At 44.7% G+C, this 11,320-nt stretch overlaps 1 pseudogene; it reads right to left on the bottom strand.

The window, feature by feature from the left end:
• Nucleotides 1-9,835: 9,835 nt before the first annotated feature.
• LOC124546039 lies at nucleotides 9,836-9,953 on the bottom strand (annotated as a pseudogene).
• Nucleotides 9,954-11,320: the final 1,367 nt, after the last annotated feature.

Below are 11,320 nucleotides of genomic sequence, written 5' to 3'. Positions count from 1 at the left end.
ATTGGCCAAAACAAGCAAAAAAATGTAACAAATATGGGCTCTAAAATGTATACCTTTAAAAGCTTCATCTCCGCTACTGTGACACAAATCTCTTCTAGTTAACAAGCACAAGGCATGCGTAATAGAGCCCACGTTTACCCGACTTTCTTCCTTGCTTTGGTCCGTACTACCATATCTGAAAGCTGGTTGCCATACAATATTGGCAATAACGGTGCTGGTACATGTAATCCACTATCATATGAATCATAACCATTTTCGCTTACTACTGTCGACTCTATCGTTTCCAGACCATGGACCCCTACCTCAAACTGAAGCATTTACCCTTCTCAATCATCCCTGAATGTTTGAAGGATCATCAGGGAGTCACACTGTATATTTATGAACTCGTTCAACTTCTTAGCAAATATCATCTCATTCATAATAGAAACGAACATGCAAAAGAATGATTTAATTGCGTTAATGGAAAAATATATAGAATCCTCAGAATCAAGGTATCAAAGAAAACTCTTCTTAAATTCTACGAAAAGATGTCAGCACCATCCATGACACATGGACGTGAGTAGTGGACGGTAAGAAAAAGAAACTGACAGGCATCGGAGAGGTGATTCCTAAGACAAAAAGCTGCTTACACGCTCTACGACATGAAAGTAACCTAAGCAGAAAAAAGTGATTTCATAAACACGAAATAAAGGGCAGCTCCAGCGTTCGAAATCGAGCTGCAGTCATCATAAACAAATAATGATGAAAAATAACTGTACTGTGGCAACTGAGGATGGGTGAGCAACCGAAAGGAGTGTAAGGACAGGAATGAGAGAAGCATTCAGTAACTCAGAAAGTAAGTTCGCCAAATGATCTGCCTAAAAACCTAAGGGGTTTTCGTCTTACGTAAAATCAGTTCAAATGGTTCAAATGGCTCTGAGCACTATGGGACTTATCACCTGAGATCATCAGTCCAATAGAACTTAGAACTACTTAAACCTAACCAACCTAAGGACATCACAGACATCCCTGCCCGTGGCAGTATTAGAACCTAGAACCGCTGGGCCACCGCGGCCGGCCGTAAAATCAATAAGAGGGTCGAAATGATCTATTCAGTCACTCAGTCACCACACTGGCACCAAAGCGGAAGATAACTGGGAAAAGGCTGAAATATTGAACTCCGCTCCTGCAAAATTCTTTAACTGTGGACGATTGTAGTATGGTGCATCGTTTATGTTGTGGACTGGCAAGACAGCCAATCCACAGTGACGGGTAACCGAAAGGCACGCGTTTAAACTCACGCAGGCTGGCGTGAGGTCTGAAACAGGATACGTAATGAATGCTATAAAGAAAAGTACGTAGCTGCTGGAATACTTAACTTTAATCCACAATTGGTGAACATTGGTCTTGTTGATACAGTATATGCGTCATTAGATACATAGCAAAGGATAAATGGCGCCTTGGTAGGTCGTAGCAGTTGACTTAGCTGAAGGCTATGCTAACTATCGTTTCGGCAAATGAGAGCGTAATTCTCAGTGAACCTTTCCTAGCAAAGTCGGCTGTACAACTGGGGCGAGTGCTAGTAAGTCTCTCTAGACCTGCCGTGTGGCGGCCCTCGGTCTGCAATCACTGATAGTGGCGACGCGCGGGTCCGTCGTATACTAGCGGACCGCGGCCGATTTAAAAGTCTACCACCGAGCAAGTGTGATGTCTGGCGGTGACACCACAGTTTAAGTCATCCGAAATGCTGAAATGGCAGTCACTGAGATAAGTGGTCGCAGAATATAAATACAATCGCATCTGGTTCAGAGGAGACACCTGCTAACAGTGTACAGACATTATGCGAAAGAACTTTCTCCCCTTCTAGCAGTAGTTTATGGTAGGTTGATGGTGTGACGAAGGGTTCCTGGCGACTGAAAAACGAAGGCTGGCCTTTCCCGTTTTCAAGCAGCGTCGTGGGACAGGCTCTGAGCACTATGGGACTTAACTTCTGAGGTCATCAGTCCCCTAGAACTTAGAACTACTTAAACCTCACTAACCTAAGGAAATCACACACATCCATGCCAGAGGCAGGATTCGAACCTGCGACCGTAGCAGCAGCGCGGTTCCGGACTGAAGCGCCTAGAACCGCTCGGCCACAGCGGCCGTCCGTTGCAACCACCGCTAGCACATGTTGGTCAAGTTTTCTCTGGGTCAGAGAGACTCCCAGTTGCTGCCAGAGCCGCACGCAGATCTAGCACGCTTATATCGAGAACGTAAGTCTACTGCAGAATTGTGAACATGTTCTCTACTCACGTACTGTGACGTGTTTGGAGAACGAACATCTATTGTATAAAAAATCAATATGGATACCGTAGTCAGAGATCGTGAGGTACTCAGCTAGTTCTGTTCCTAAGTGAGAATCATAGCGCCGTAGGCAACGACGCTCAGCTTATAACACGAGGTTACAGAGCATCGGGCCAAATTTGCGACTGTAATGAGGACTTCCTTGCAGACGAAAGTCAATACGTTGCTCTTAGATCAAAATCGACAGATGTAAGGCCAATTTCTGGTGTACCCCAACGAAATACACTACTGGCCATTAAAATTGCTACACCAAGAAGAAATGCAGATGATAAACGGGTATTCATTGGGCAAATATATTATACTAGAACTGACATGTGATTACATTTTCACGCAATTTGGGTGCATAGATCCTGAGAAATCAGTACCCAGAACAACCACCTCTGGCCGTAATAACGCCCTTGATACGCCTGCGCCTTAAGTCAAACAGAGTTTGGATGGCGTGTACAGGTACACCTGCCCATGTAGAACACGACACCACAGTTCATCGAGAGTAGCGACTGGCGTATTGTGACGGGCCCGTTGCTCGGCCACCATTGACCAGACATTTTCAAATGGTGAGAGATCTGGAGAATGTGGTGGCCAGCGCAGCAGTCGAACATTTTCTGTATCCAGAAAGGCCCGTACAGGACCTGCAAATTGCGATCGCGCATGATCCTGCTGAAATGTAGGGTTTCGCAGGGATCGAATGAAGGGTAGAGCCACGTTTCGTAACACATCTGAAATGTAACGTCCATTGTTCAAAGTGTCGTCAATGCGAACAAGAGGTGACCGAGACGTGTAACCAACGGTACCCCATACCATCACGCCGGGTGATACGCCAGTATGGCCATGACGAATACACGCTTCCTATATGCGTTCACCGCGATGTCACCAAACACAGATGCGACCATCATGGTACTGTAAACAGAACCTGGATTCATCCGAAAAAATGACGTTTTGCCATTCGTGCACCCAGGTTCGTCGTTGAGTACACCATCGCAGGCGTCCTGTCTGTGATGCAGCGTCAAGGGTAACCGCATCCATGGTCTCCGAGCTGATTGTCCATGCTGCTACAAACGTCGTCAAACTGTTCGTGCAAATGCTTGTTGTCTTGCAAACGTCCCCATCTGTTGACTCAGGGATCGAGAAGTGGCTGCACGATCCGTTACAGCCATGCGGATAAGATACCTGTTATCTCGACTGCTAGTGATACAAGGCAGTTGGGATCCAGCACGGCATTCCGTATTACCCTCGTGAATCCACCGATTCCATATTCTGCTAACAGTCATTGGATCTCGGCCAATGCGAGCAGCAATGTCGCGATGCGATAAACCGAAATCGCGATAGGCTGCAATCCGACCTTTATCAAAGTCTGAAACGTGATGGTACGCATTTCTCCTCCCTACACGAGGCATCACAACAAAGTTTCACCAGGAAACGCCGGTCAGCTGCTGTTTGTGTATGAGAAATCGATTGGAAACTTTCCTCATGTCAGCACGTTGTAGGTGTCACCACTAACGCCAGCCTTGTGTGAATGCTCTGAAAAGCTAATCATTTGCATATCACAGCATCGTCTTCCTGTCGGTTAAATTTCGCGTCTGTAGCACGTTCGTGGTGTAGCAATTTTAATGGCCAGTAGTGTATAATAGGACACTTTTCGTTTGCAATGTTCGAGCATATAAATGATCTAGTAATAAGTGTCGGAAGCTCTTTAAGATTGTTCGCAGATGATGAGGGTGAGAATGACTTGCAGAGGACTGATGAAAGGTGCAGGGACTGACAGCTGACCCTGAACGTTGATATATGTAGTATACTGCGCATACATAGGAGAAGGAATCAAGTACCGTACAGCTACAGTGTTGATGACTAAATATCGTAAAATAGCTAGGAGTAACCAACTGAGTTACCTTAAGTGAAATAACCACATAAAACAAACAGTAGGAAAAGCAAATGCCAGGTAGATTCATAGGAAGAACATTATGGAAATATAACTCATTCACGAAAGAAGTGGCTTACGAAACACTTGTACGACCGATTCTAGGTTACTGTGCCTCAGTATGGAACCGTTACCAGGTAAGACCAATAGAAGAGATAAAGAACGTCCAATGAAGAGCGGCGCATTTAGTCTGCAACCGCTAAAAGAGAGGCACTCCGGATCACGAAGAGGATCAGTACTGAAATTCCGAGAGAGTACTTTCTGGAAGAGTCGGACAACATATTACTTCCGCCCCCATACGTCTCGCGTAATGACCGCAACGTGAAAATTTGAGAAATTAAAGCCCTACAGAGGTTTACCGACAATTATTCTTTCCAATGCGTCATTAGCGAAATGGACAGGGAAGAGAGTATCAGTTGTCATATCGAAAGTAACCTCCGCCACACTCCGTCAGGTAGCTTGCTGAGAGTTGATGTAGAAAAATGCCTTGCAGCAAATAAAGCCGTCATAAAAAGTGGCTGAACGTTCCATTTCTTTACGTAACAATCCGCAGTCTTCGAGCATTAGTGTAATGCATAAATGAAGGCCTCTACAACATGTCTTAGGCTTACTGAGGAGAAATATTGTAGCCCATCTTCCACAGCGATGTCTGAGGATTGGTACGTGGTGCCAACAGAACGCTTCAACCATCTGATGGAGTAATGACATCCACATCTTTGCCAACCATATCTTGCAACACACAAAGGTTAGATATATCCCCGACTAACTGCAATACCTTTGTGAAAAGATATTTCTATTTTGATAATTTTTAAATGTGTTTTCCAAGTTTTTAAATGTGTATTCTAAGTTTCAAAACACTATTCTTTAAAAGTTTTACCATTGTCCATGCTAAATATATTGCGGTTAAATTGTACCACGTCATGTAACCCTTCTGACATCCTGTCCAAGAAGTGTCGATTATGTCTAATAACAGCAACCCCGGCAATGCTTCGGAATTGCTACATACACTATGTGATCAAAAGTATCCGGACACCCGGGTGAAAATGACTTACAAGTTCGTAGCGCTCTCCATCGGTAATGCTGGAATTCAATATGGTGTTGGCCCAGCCATAGCCTTGATGACAGCTTCCACTCTCGCACGAATACGTTCAATCAAATGCTGGAGGGTTTCTTGGGGAATCGCAGTCCATTGTTCACGTAGTGCTGCACTGAGGAGAGATATCGATGCCGGGAGATGAGGCCTGGCACTAAGTCAACGTTCCGAAACATCCCAAAGGTTTTCTGTGGGATTCAGGTCAGAACTCTGTGCAGGCCAGTCAATTACAGGGATGTTATTGTCGTGTAACCACCCCGCCACAGGCCTCACATTATGAACAGGTGCTCGATCGTGTTGAAAGATGCAATCGCCATCCCCGAATTGCACTTCAGCAGTTGGAAGCAGGAAAGTGTTTAAAACATCAATGTTAGCCTGTGATGGGATAATGCCACGCAAAATAACAAGGGGTGCAAGCCTCCTGCATGAAAAACAAGACCACACCATAACGTCATCGCCTCGGGATTTTACTGTTCGCACTACACACGCTGGCAGATGACGTTCACCGGACATGCTCCATACCCACACCCTGCCAACGTTTTTCCACTATTTAATCGTCCAATGTTTACTCTCCTTACACCAAGCGAGGCCTCGTTTGGCATTTGCCGGCGTGATGTGTGGCGTATGTGCAGCCTCTCGACCATGAAATCCAAGTTTTCTCATCTCTCGCCTAACTGTCCTAGTACTTGCAGTGGATCCTGATGCAGTTTGGAATTCCTGTGTGATGATCTGGATAGATGTCGGCCTATTATACAATACTACCCTCTTCAATTGTTGGCAGTCTTTGTCAATCAACAGACGATGCCGGCCTGTTCGTTTTTGTGCTATAAGTGTTCCTTCACGTTTCCACTTCACTATCACGTCGGAAACAGTGGACCTAGGGATGTTTAGGAGTGTGGAAATCTCGCGTACAGACGTATGACACAAGTGACACCCAATCACCTGACCAAGTTCGAAGTCCGTTAGTTCCGCGGAGCGCCCCTTTCTGCTCTCTCATGATGTCTAATGACTACTGAGCTCCTTGATATGGAGTGCCTGGCAGTAGGTGGCAGCACAATGCACGTAATATGAAAATCTAATGTTTTTGGGGGTGTCCGGATAGTTTTGATCACATAGTCTATGTCTGGGAATTGGATATACGTCCTAATCTCCTTCCGCCCCCCTCTCTGTCCATGTCCTCCTCATCTTACAAGAAGCCCTCACTCGTACTAAACCTCCAGAAATGCCTCATATTAGTCGGCGAGTACGTAGATGGCAGAATAAAGGGCGTACAGTGTAACTAACGGCGCTTTCCCACCTGAGTTTTGCGATGATTAAGGCAGTCCGACTCAGTAAGCTGCCGCGTAGAAGTTCTTTGTACCTGTTACTGCCTATGTTTCACGTAATGGAGCGGGAAGAAGGTTTTTGTGCAAATAATTTTACACGTGATGCCATTATGGTCCGTTTATTTAAGAAACACCGTAAAATGAACTTGTTCACATTGATTGTAAGCTAACTGTTAACGGTACGAGGTAGATCGACAGGCATCTTGTCGGCGACTGCCTGATATGGCGCCCATTCTGTAACTTGAGCGAACAGTCGGTACAGTTCCTATAACATCGTACATCTTCAGTTACGCCAAAGTTATTAACATCAACGTTTCTTGGCCTTGTAAGAACCTATTTATGACCCGTAGATTCCTCCTAATGTCTGAGTGGCCAAAGGTAACTTCGTTAGGAAATATTTCAAAAATGGTTCAAATGGCTCTGAGCACTATGGGACTTAACATCTATGGTCATCAGTCCCCTAGAACTTAGAACTACTTAAACCTAACTAACCTAAGGACATCACACAACACCCAGTCATCACGAGGCTGAGAAAATCCCTGATCCCGCCGGGAATCGAACCCGGGAACCCGGGCGCGGGAAGCGAGAAGGCTACCGCACGACCACGAGCTGCGGACTAGGAAATATTTAATAATAACAATTACTTGATTTGCGCCAGAGTAAATGTACTTTTCCTACGTGTCTCTTTGGTGACGTTGTGAGAGATTTCTGCATGGGCACCTCATCCAACTGGCTCTGAAAACGCCAGATGGCCAACCGCCTCTGTTATCCAGCGGGGGAACCTGCCGCTCGCTCCTTAGGGCAGTTGTACACGGCCCTTTTGCATAGCACGAGTAGACAGCATGCCCTAAAAAGTACACGGGGAACAGCACGCTCCTTGTTGTGGTAAACGGCATGCTGTCTGCTCGTAAGCCATCTGATATTGCAGCACGAGTAAACCGTAGCGGGGAAGGGATTGTGGTGTTAGCTGTGGTGGTGGTGGGGGGGGGGGGGGGGGGGAGTCAAAGCTTGTAGCTCACACCAGAATTTTGGTACTCGCACTGACTAGCTCCAATTGCACTCGTCTTTCTTCGAAAGTTTTGATTACACAAGTTGCAAAAGTCTTGTCACTCAGGTGGAAAGACAGAGAAACTATTGAGTTTCTTGCAAAACACAAAACTCATCCATGTTTGTGGGAGTACCATTAAAGTAGTTTACATATTGTTCCCTTTTCCATTTAGCCTGACCACAATAACTATTCACTCGCTGTCGCGTGATGATGTCTTGCCCACGATTTTCTGTGTGATTAACTGCAAGTCCACAACTTCAGCACTGCCATCTGTAAACCTTTTTGTAATGTAATCTGAATCTGTTTTGCGCAACCATTATGCAACGCACACGTTGCCTTCACGATTTTTTCCAAGTTTAGTTAGTATTGGCATTTCATAGACTCTAAACTTCATAGTCAATATGTCAAATGTACTTTCCATCGTCGTTCTTGCTCCGGAAAGGTGATAATTAAAGATATTTTTCTCCTCTTGTTGAGTTGTTTTAGCAAATGGTTTCATGAGACGCATCCAGGAAATATTCGTTTGGGCCTGAATCCATGTTCAATGTACTTCCATTTTTCTTGATTATCTAGCGCCTGAAGCAAGAATGTGAAATACATTTTTCTGTCTGACTGTTTGTTTCTTTTCAGACACAGAATTCAGACAACACTGTCTCCACACCGACATGAGCATCTTGGATTCGATGAGTCATCATCTGCACACTTTCAATCTACATCCTCTCAGTCAAAACAGCAGTCTGCCTTTACGTCTCCGCCGCGCGGGATTAGCCGAGCGGTCTTGGCGCTGCAGTCATGGACTGTGCGGCTGGTCCCGGCGGAGGTTCGAGTCCTCCCTCGGGCATGGGTGTGTGTGTTTGTCCTTAGGATAATTTAGGTTAAGTAGTGTGTAAGCTTAGGGACTGATGACCTTAGCAGTTAAATCCCGTAAGATTTCACACACATATCTGAACTTTACGTCTCCTGACCACCCCAGACAGAGAAGAAAGCAAACTCATTGCAAAAGGTTGATAAAATTCCGGGTAAAATCAGACAAACAAATGACCTTTCGTAAGCTACGGATGATGGATTTCACTCGTTTGGGAACAGCGTAGTAGGTCATTTAAGAAACTTACCTATTCCTAGCGCAATACGGTTACCGTTAGAAATACAGTGTCTCGTTTGAAACGAACGGGTGAAACTTCTGACCGAAGAATAGCTTTCGATATGTTGCCAACAGGGCGCAGCTACGAACCAAGATAATCGACAAGAGGAAACGTACTGTTTCACGTGCACCAACTTTATCAGTGCAGACGTTCCATGATGAAAATACGGGCGAGGCGGCGGAACATTTTTTCGGAGGGGGCATACTGTCTGAAGCGATAAGGAATTTGCTTGTGAACTGAAATCCAGTTTGAGTACTTCTTTTAAACGGCTCAGGTAGTATTAAGAGCCACGTCAAACCTGATTTAAATATCGATGAAATGATTATTCATTCGATATTTATGCATTTTAAAATATGCATTTATAAGTGTGTTTAAAGGACGTTAAACAGATTTTTAATTTAGTTTTGAAATAATCCTTGTTTTTCCCTCCAATTGTAAATGGTCTTAAACTTAAACAATGATAAAGATCTCGTTAATATTGCTATTATGGTACGAAACACTTCATGAAAAAATTGCACTATCAGGCCTGTCTTAAACTTTGCCTCTTTCTCTACGTTAAAATGTTATTAACATTGTCACAATGATTCATTATATTAAAATTATATTAATTACATTAATATTATATAAAATTATACGAAATAAATACGTCGTTTGTGAAAGAAATGTTGTACTTACTTTTATGACGTCTTCCAGTGCATATTCATGTTGAATTCTACTGATAGTGGTAACTGGCAACCGGTATAGAGCTTCATGAGACTTCAGACTTTCTGAAACTAAAACTCCTCCCGAACAGGCCATGAAGGCCCAACGGCACCGACCGGCCGCCGTGTCATCCTCATCCCACAGGCGTCACTGGATGCGGATATGGAGGGGCATGTGGTCAGCACACCGCTCTCCCGGCCGTATGTCAGTTTCCGAGACTGGAGCCGCTGCTTCTCAGTCAAGCAGCTCCTCAGTTTGCCTCACAAGGACTGACTGCACCCCGCTTGCCAACAGCGCTCGGCAGACCGGATGGTCACCCATCCAAGTGCTAACCCAGCGCGACAGCGCTTAACTTCGGTGATCTGACGGGAACCGGTGTTACCACTGCGGCAAGGCCGTTGGCCTTAAGACTTTCTCCTGCAGCTAAATATCGCAAAACCACCTCGAGCTTCAGTTGTGCTGGTAATGCTGGTCTCATGTTTGTGTCTTGCTTTTGTATGATAAGGGCGACCTTTTGCAGTAATTCTGCAAAATTTGCTTCGTCCATCCTCTAATGGTTTTTGAAAGAACAGGCGTTCTCAAGCTCTAACTAGCCCAGCCGATGTTCCCAATTTCTGGAGTCAAAGAATCCACTTTCGTGTCCATATCCACTTTCTCTTTGGTTTGATAGCTTTTATCATCTCTTAAGAACAAAATAAATCGTTATCCGCAGCAATTCACAAGAAGGCTCTGGAAGCAGAAGATACATTTCAACTATCTCCAGCACGTACTCTCCACCGACTGAGAAAATCATACTATCTGCGTGTTCAACACACACAAGCATGTAACAGTGAGCAGCATGCGACAGAAATCAGCATACTAAGTTAGCATACCATTAAAGCACTGTGTACATCCGCCACTATTCCGTACGTACTCCGCCGCTGATACATCCACTTCACGTATGTGAAACTAAAATGCGCCCTTATCTGCAAATAAAGGTATCTTACAACCTCTCTCTTTGATCATCACTTGCTCCTGCCCTCTCTCTGTGTATAACCTCCTTCTCCCCCCTCCCCCACCATCCTATCTCTATCCATTTCCTAGGTAATTTCTTGGTAATCCTGCAGCTAGTAATGACCCATCAGAAACAGCTGCATTTCATTTGCACTAACAACTTTCGGTCAGTGGAGGGAGAAAGAAAACAGCGTCCACAAACCTGAAGAATATTTTATTCGTATGTTAGCTCCGAAGTAGTTTCATGTCAGAGCTTCCAGATGTCTGATTTTACGAGCTAAACGTAGTGATGTGCCTCGTACTTCGACAGCAAGAGAAAGTAAACCTGATTGTGAAGCCGCATCGCTTTGCAGTGAAGTTTCAAAAGTGCTATTAAAAACGGTAGCTCCTTCTCCAAAACAATCTCATCGTTTTGAAAGCTTCTGCAGCAATAATACTAGAACACTTGTAACTGAAGAAGAAATATTTCGCTACATTTTCGAAATGCTAGAGGAGTAACAACACGTGGTACAAGACAAACTAATTCGCCAACAAGACATCGATGAAGAAGAAGGTACCTATGTTTGAAGAAAAGAAGGCTCGTCATCTTCATCAGGCGATTTCGAGGACGAAGAGAAATAGAGGAAAGTGGACAGCGTCAGTCTAGCGAACAACTGATTCGTGGACCTATGATCGTTTCATACAAGCTCGAGAATGTAATCAGCAGCTGCCTTCTGCTGCTAGCTTATTTCCTGATTTGAATTTTTAAGCTTCTGACCCAGTAGTTCTGTTCGTCAA

This window comes from Schistocerca americana, chromosome 8, assembly GCF_021461395.2.
Source record: "Schistocerca americana isolate TAMUIC-IGC-003095 chromosome 8, iqSchAmer2.1, whole genome shotgun sequence".
Taxonomy (NCBI): domain Eukaryota; kingdom Metazoa; phylum Arthropoda; class Insecta; order Orthoptera; family Acrididae; genus Schistocerca; species Schistocerca americana.
This window is presented reverse-complemented; position numbering and strand designations above follow the sequence as displayed.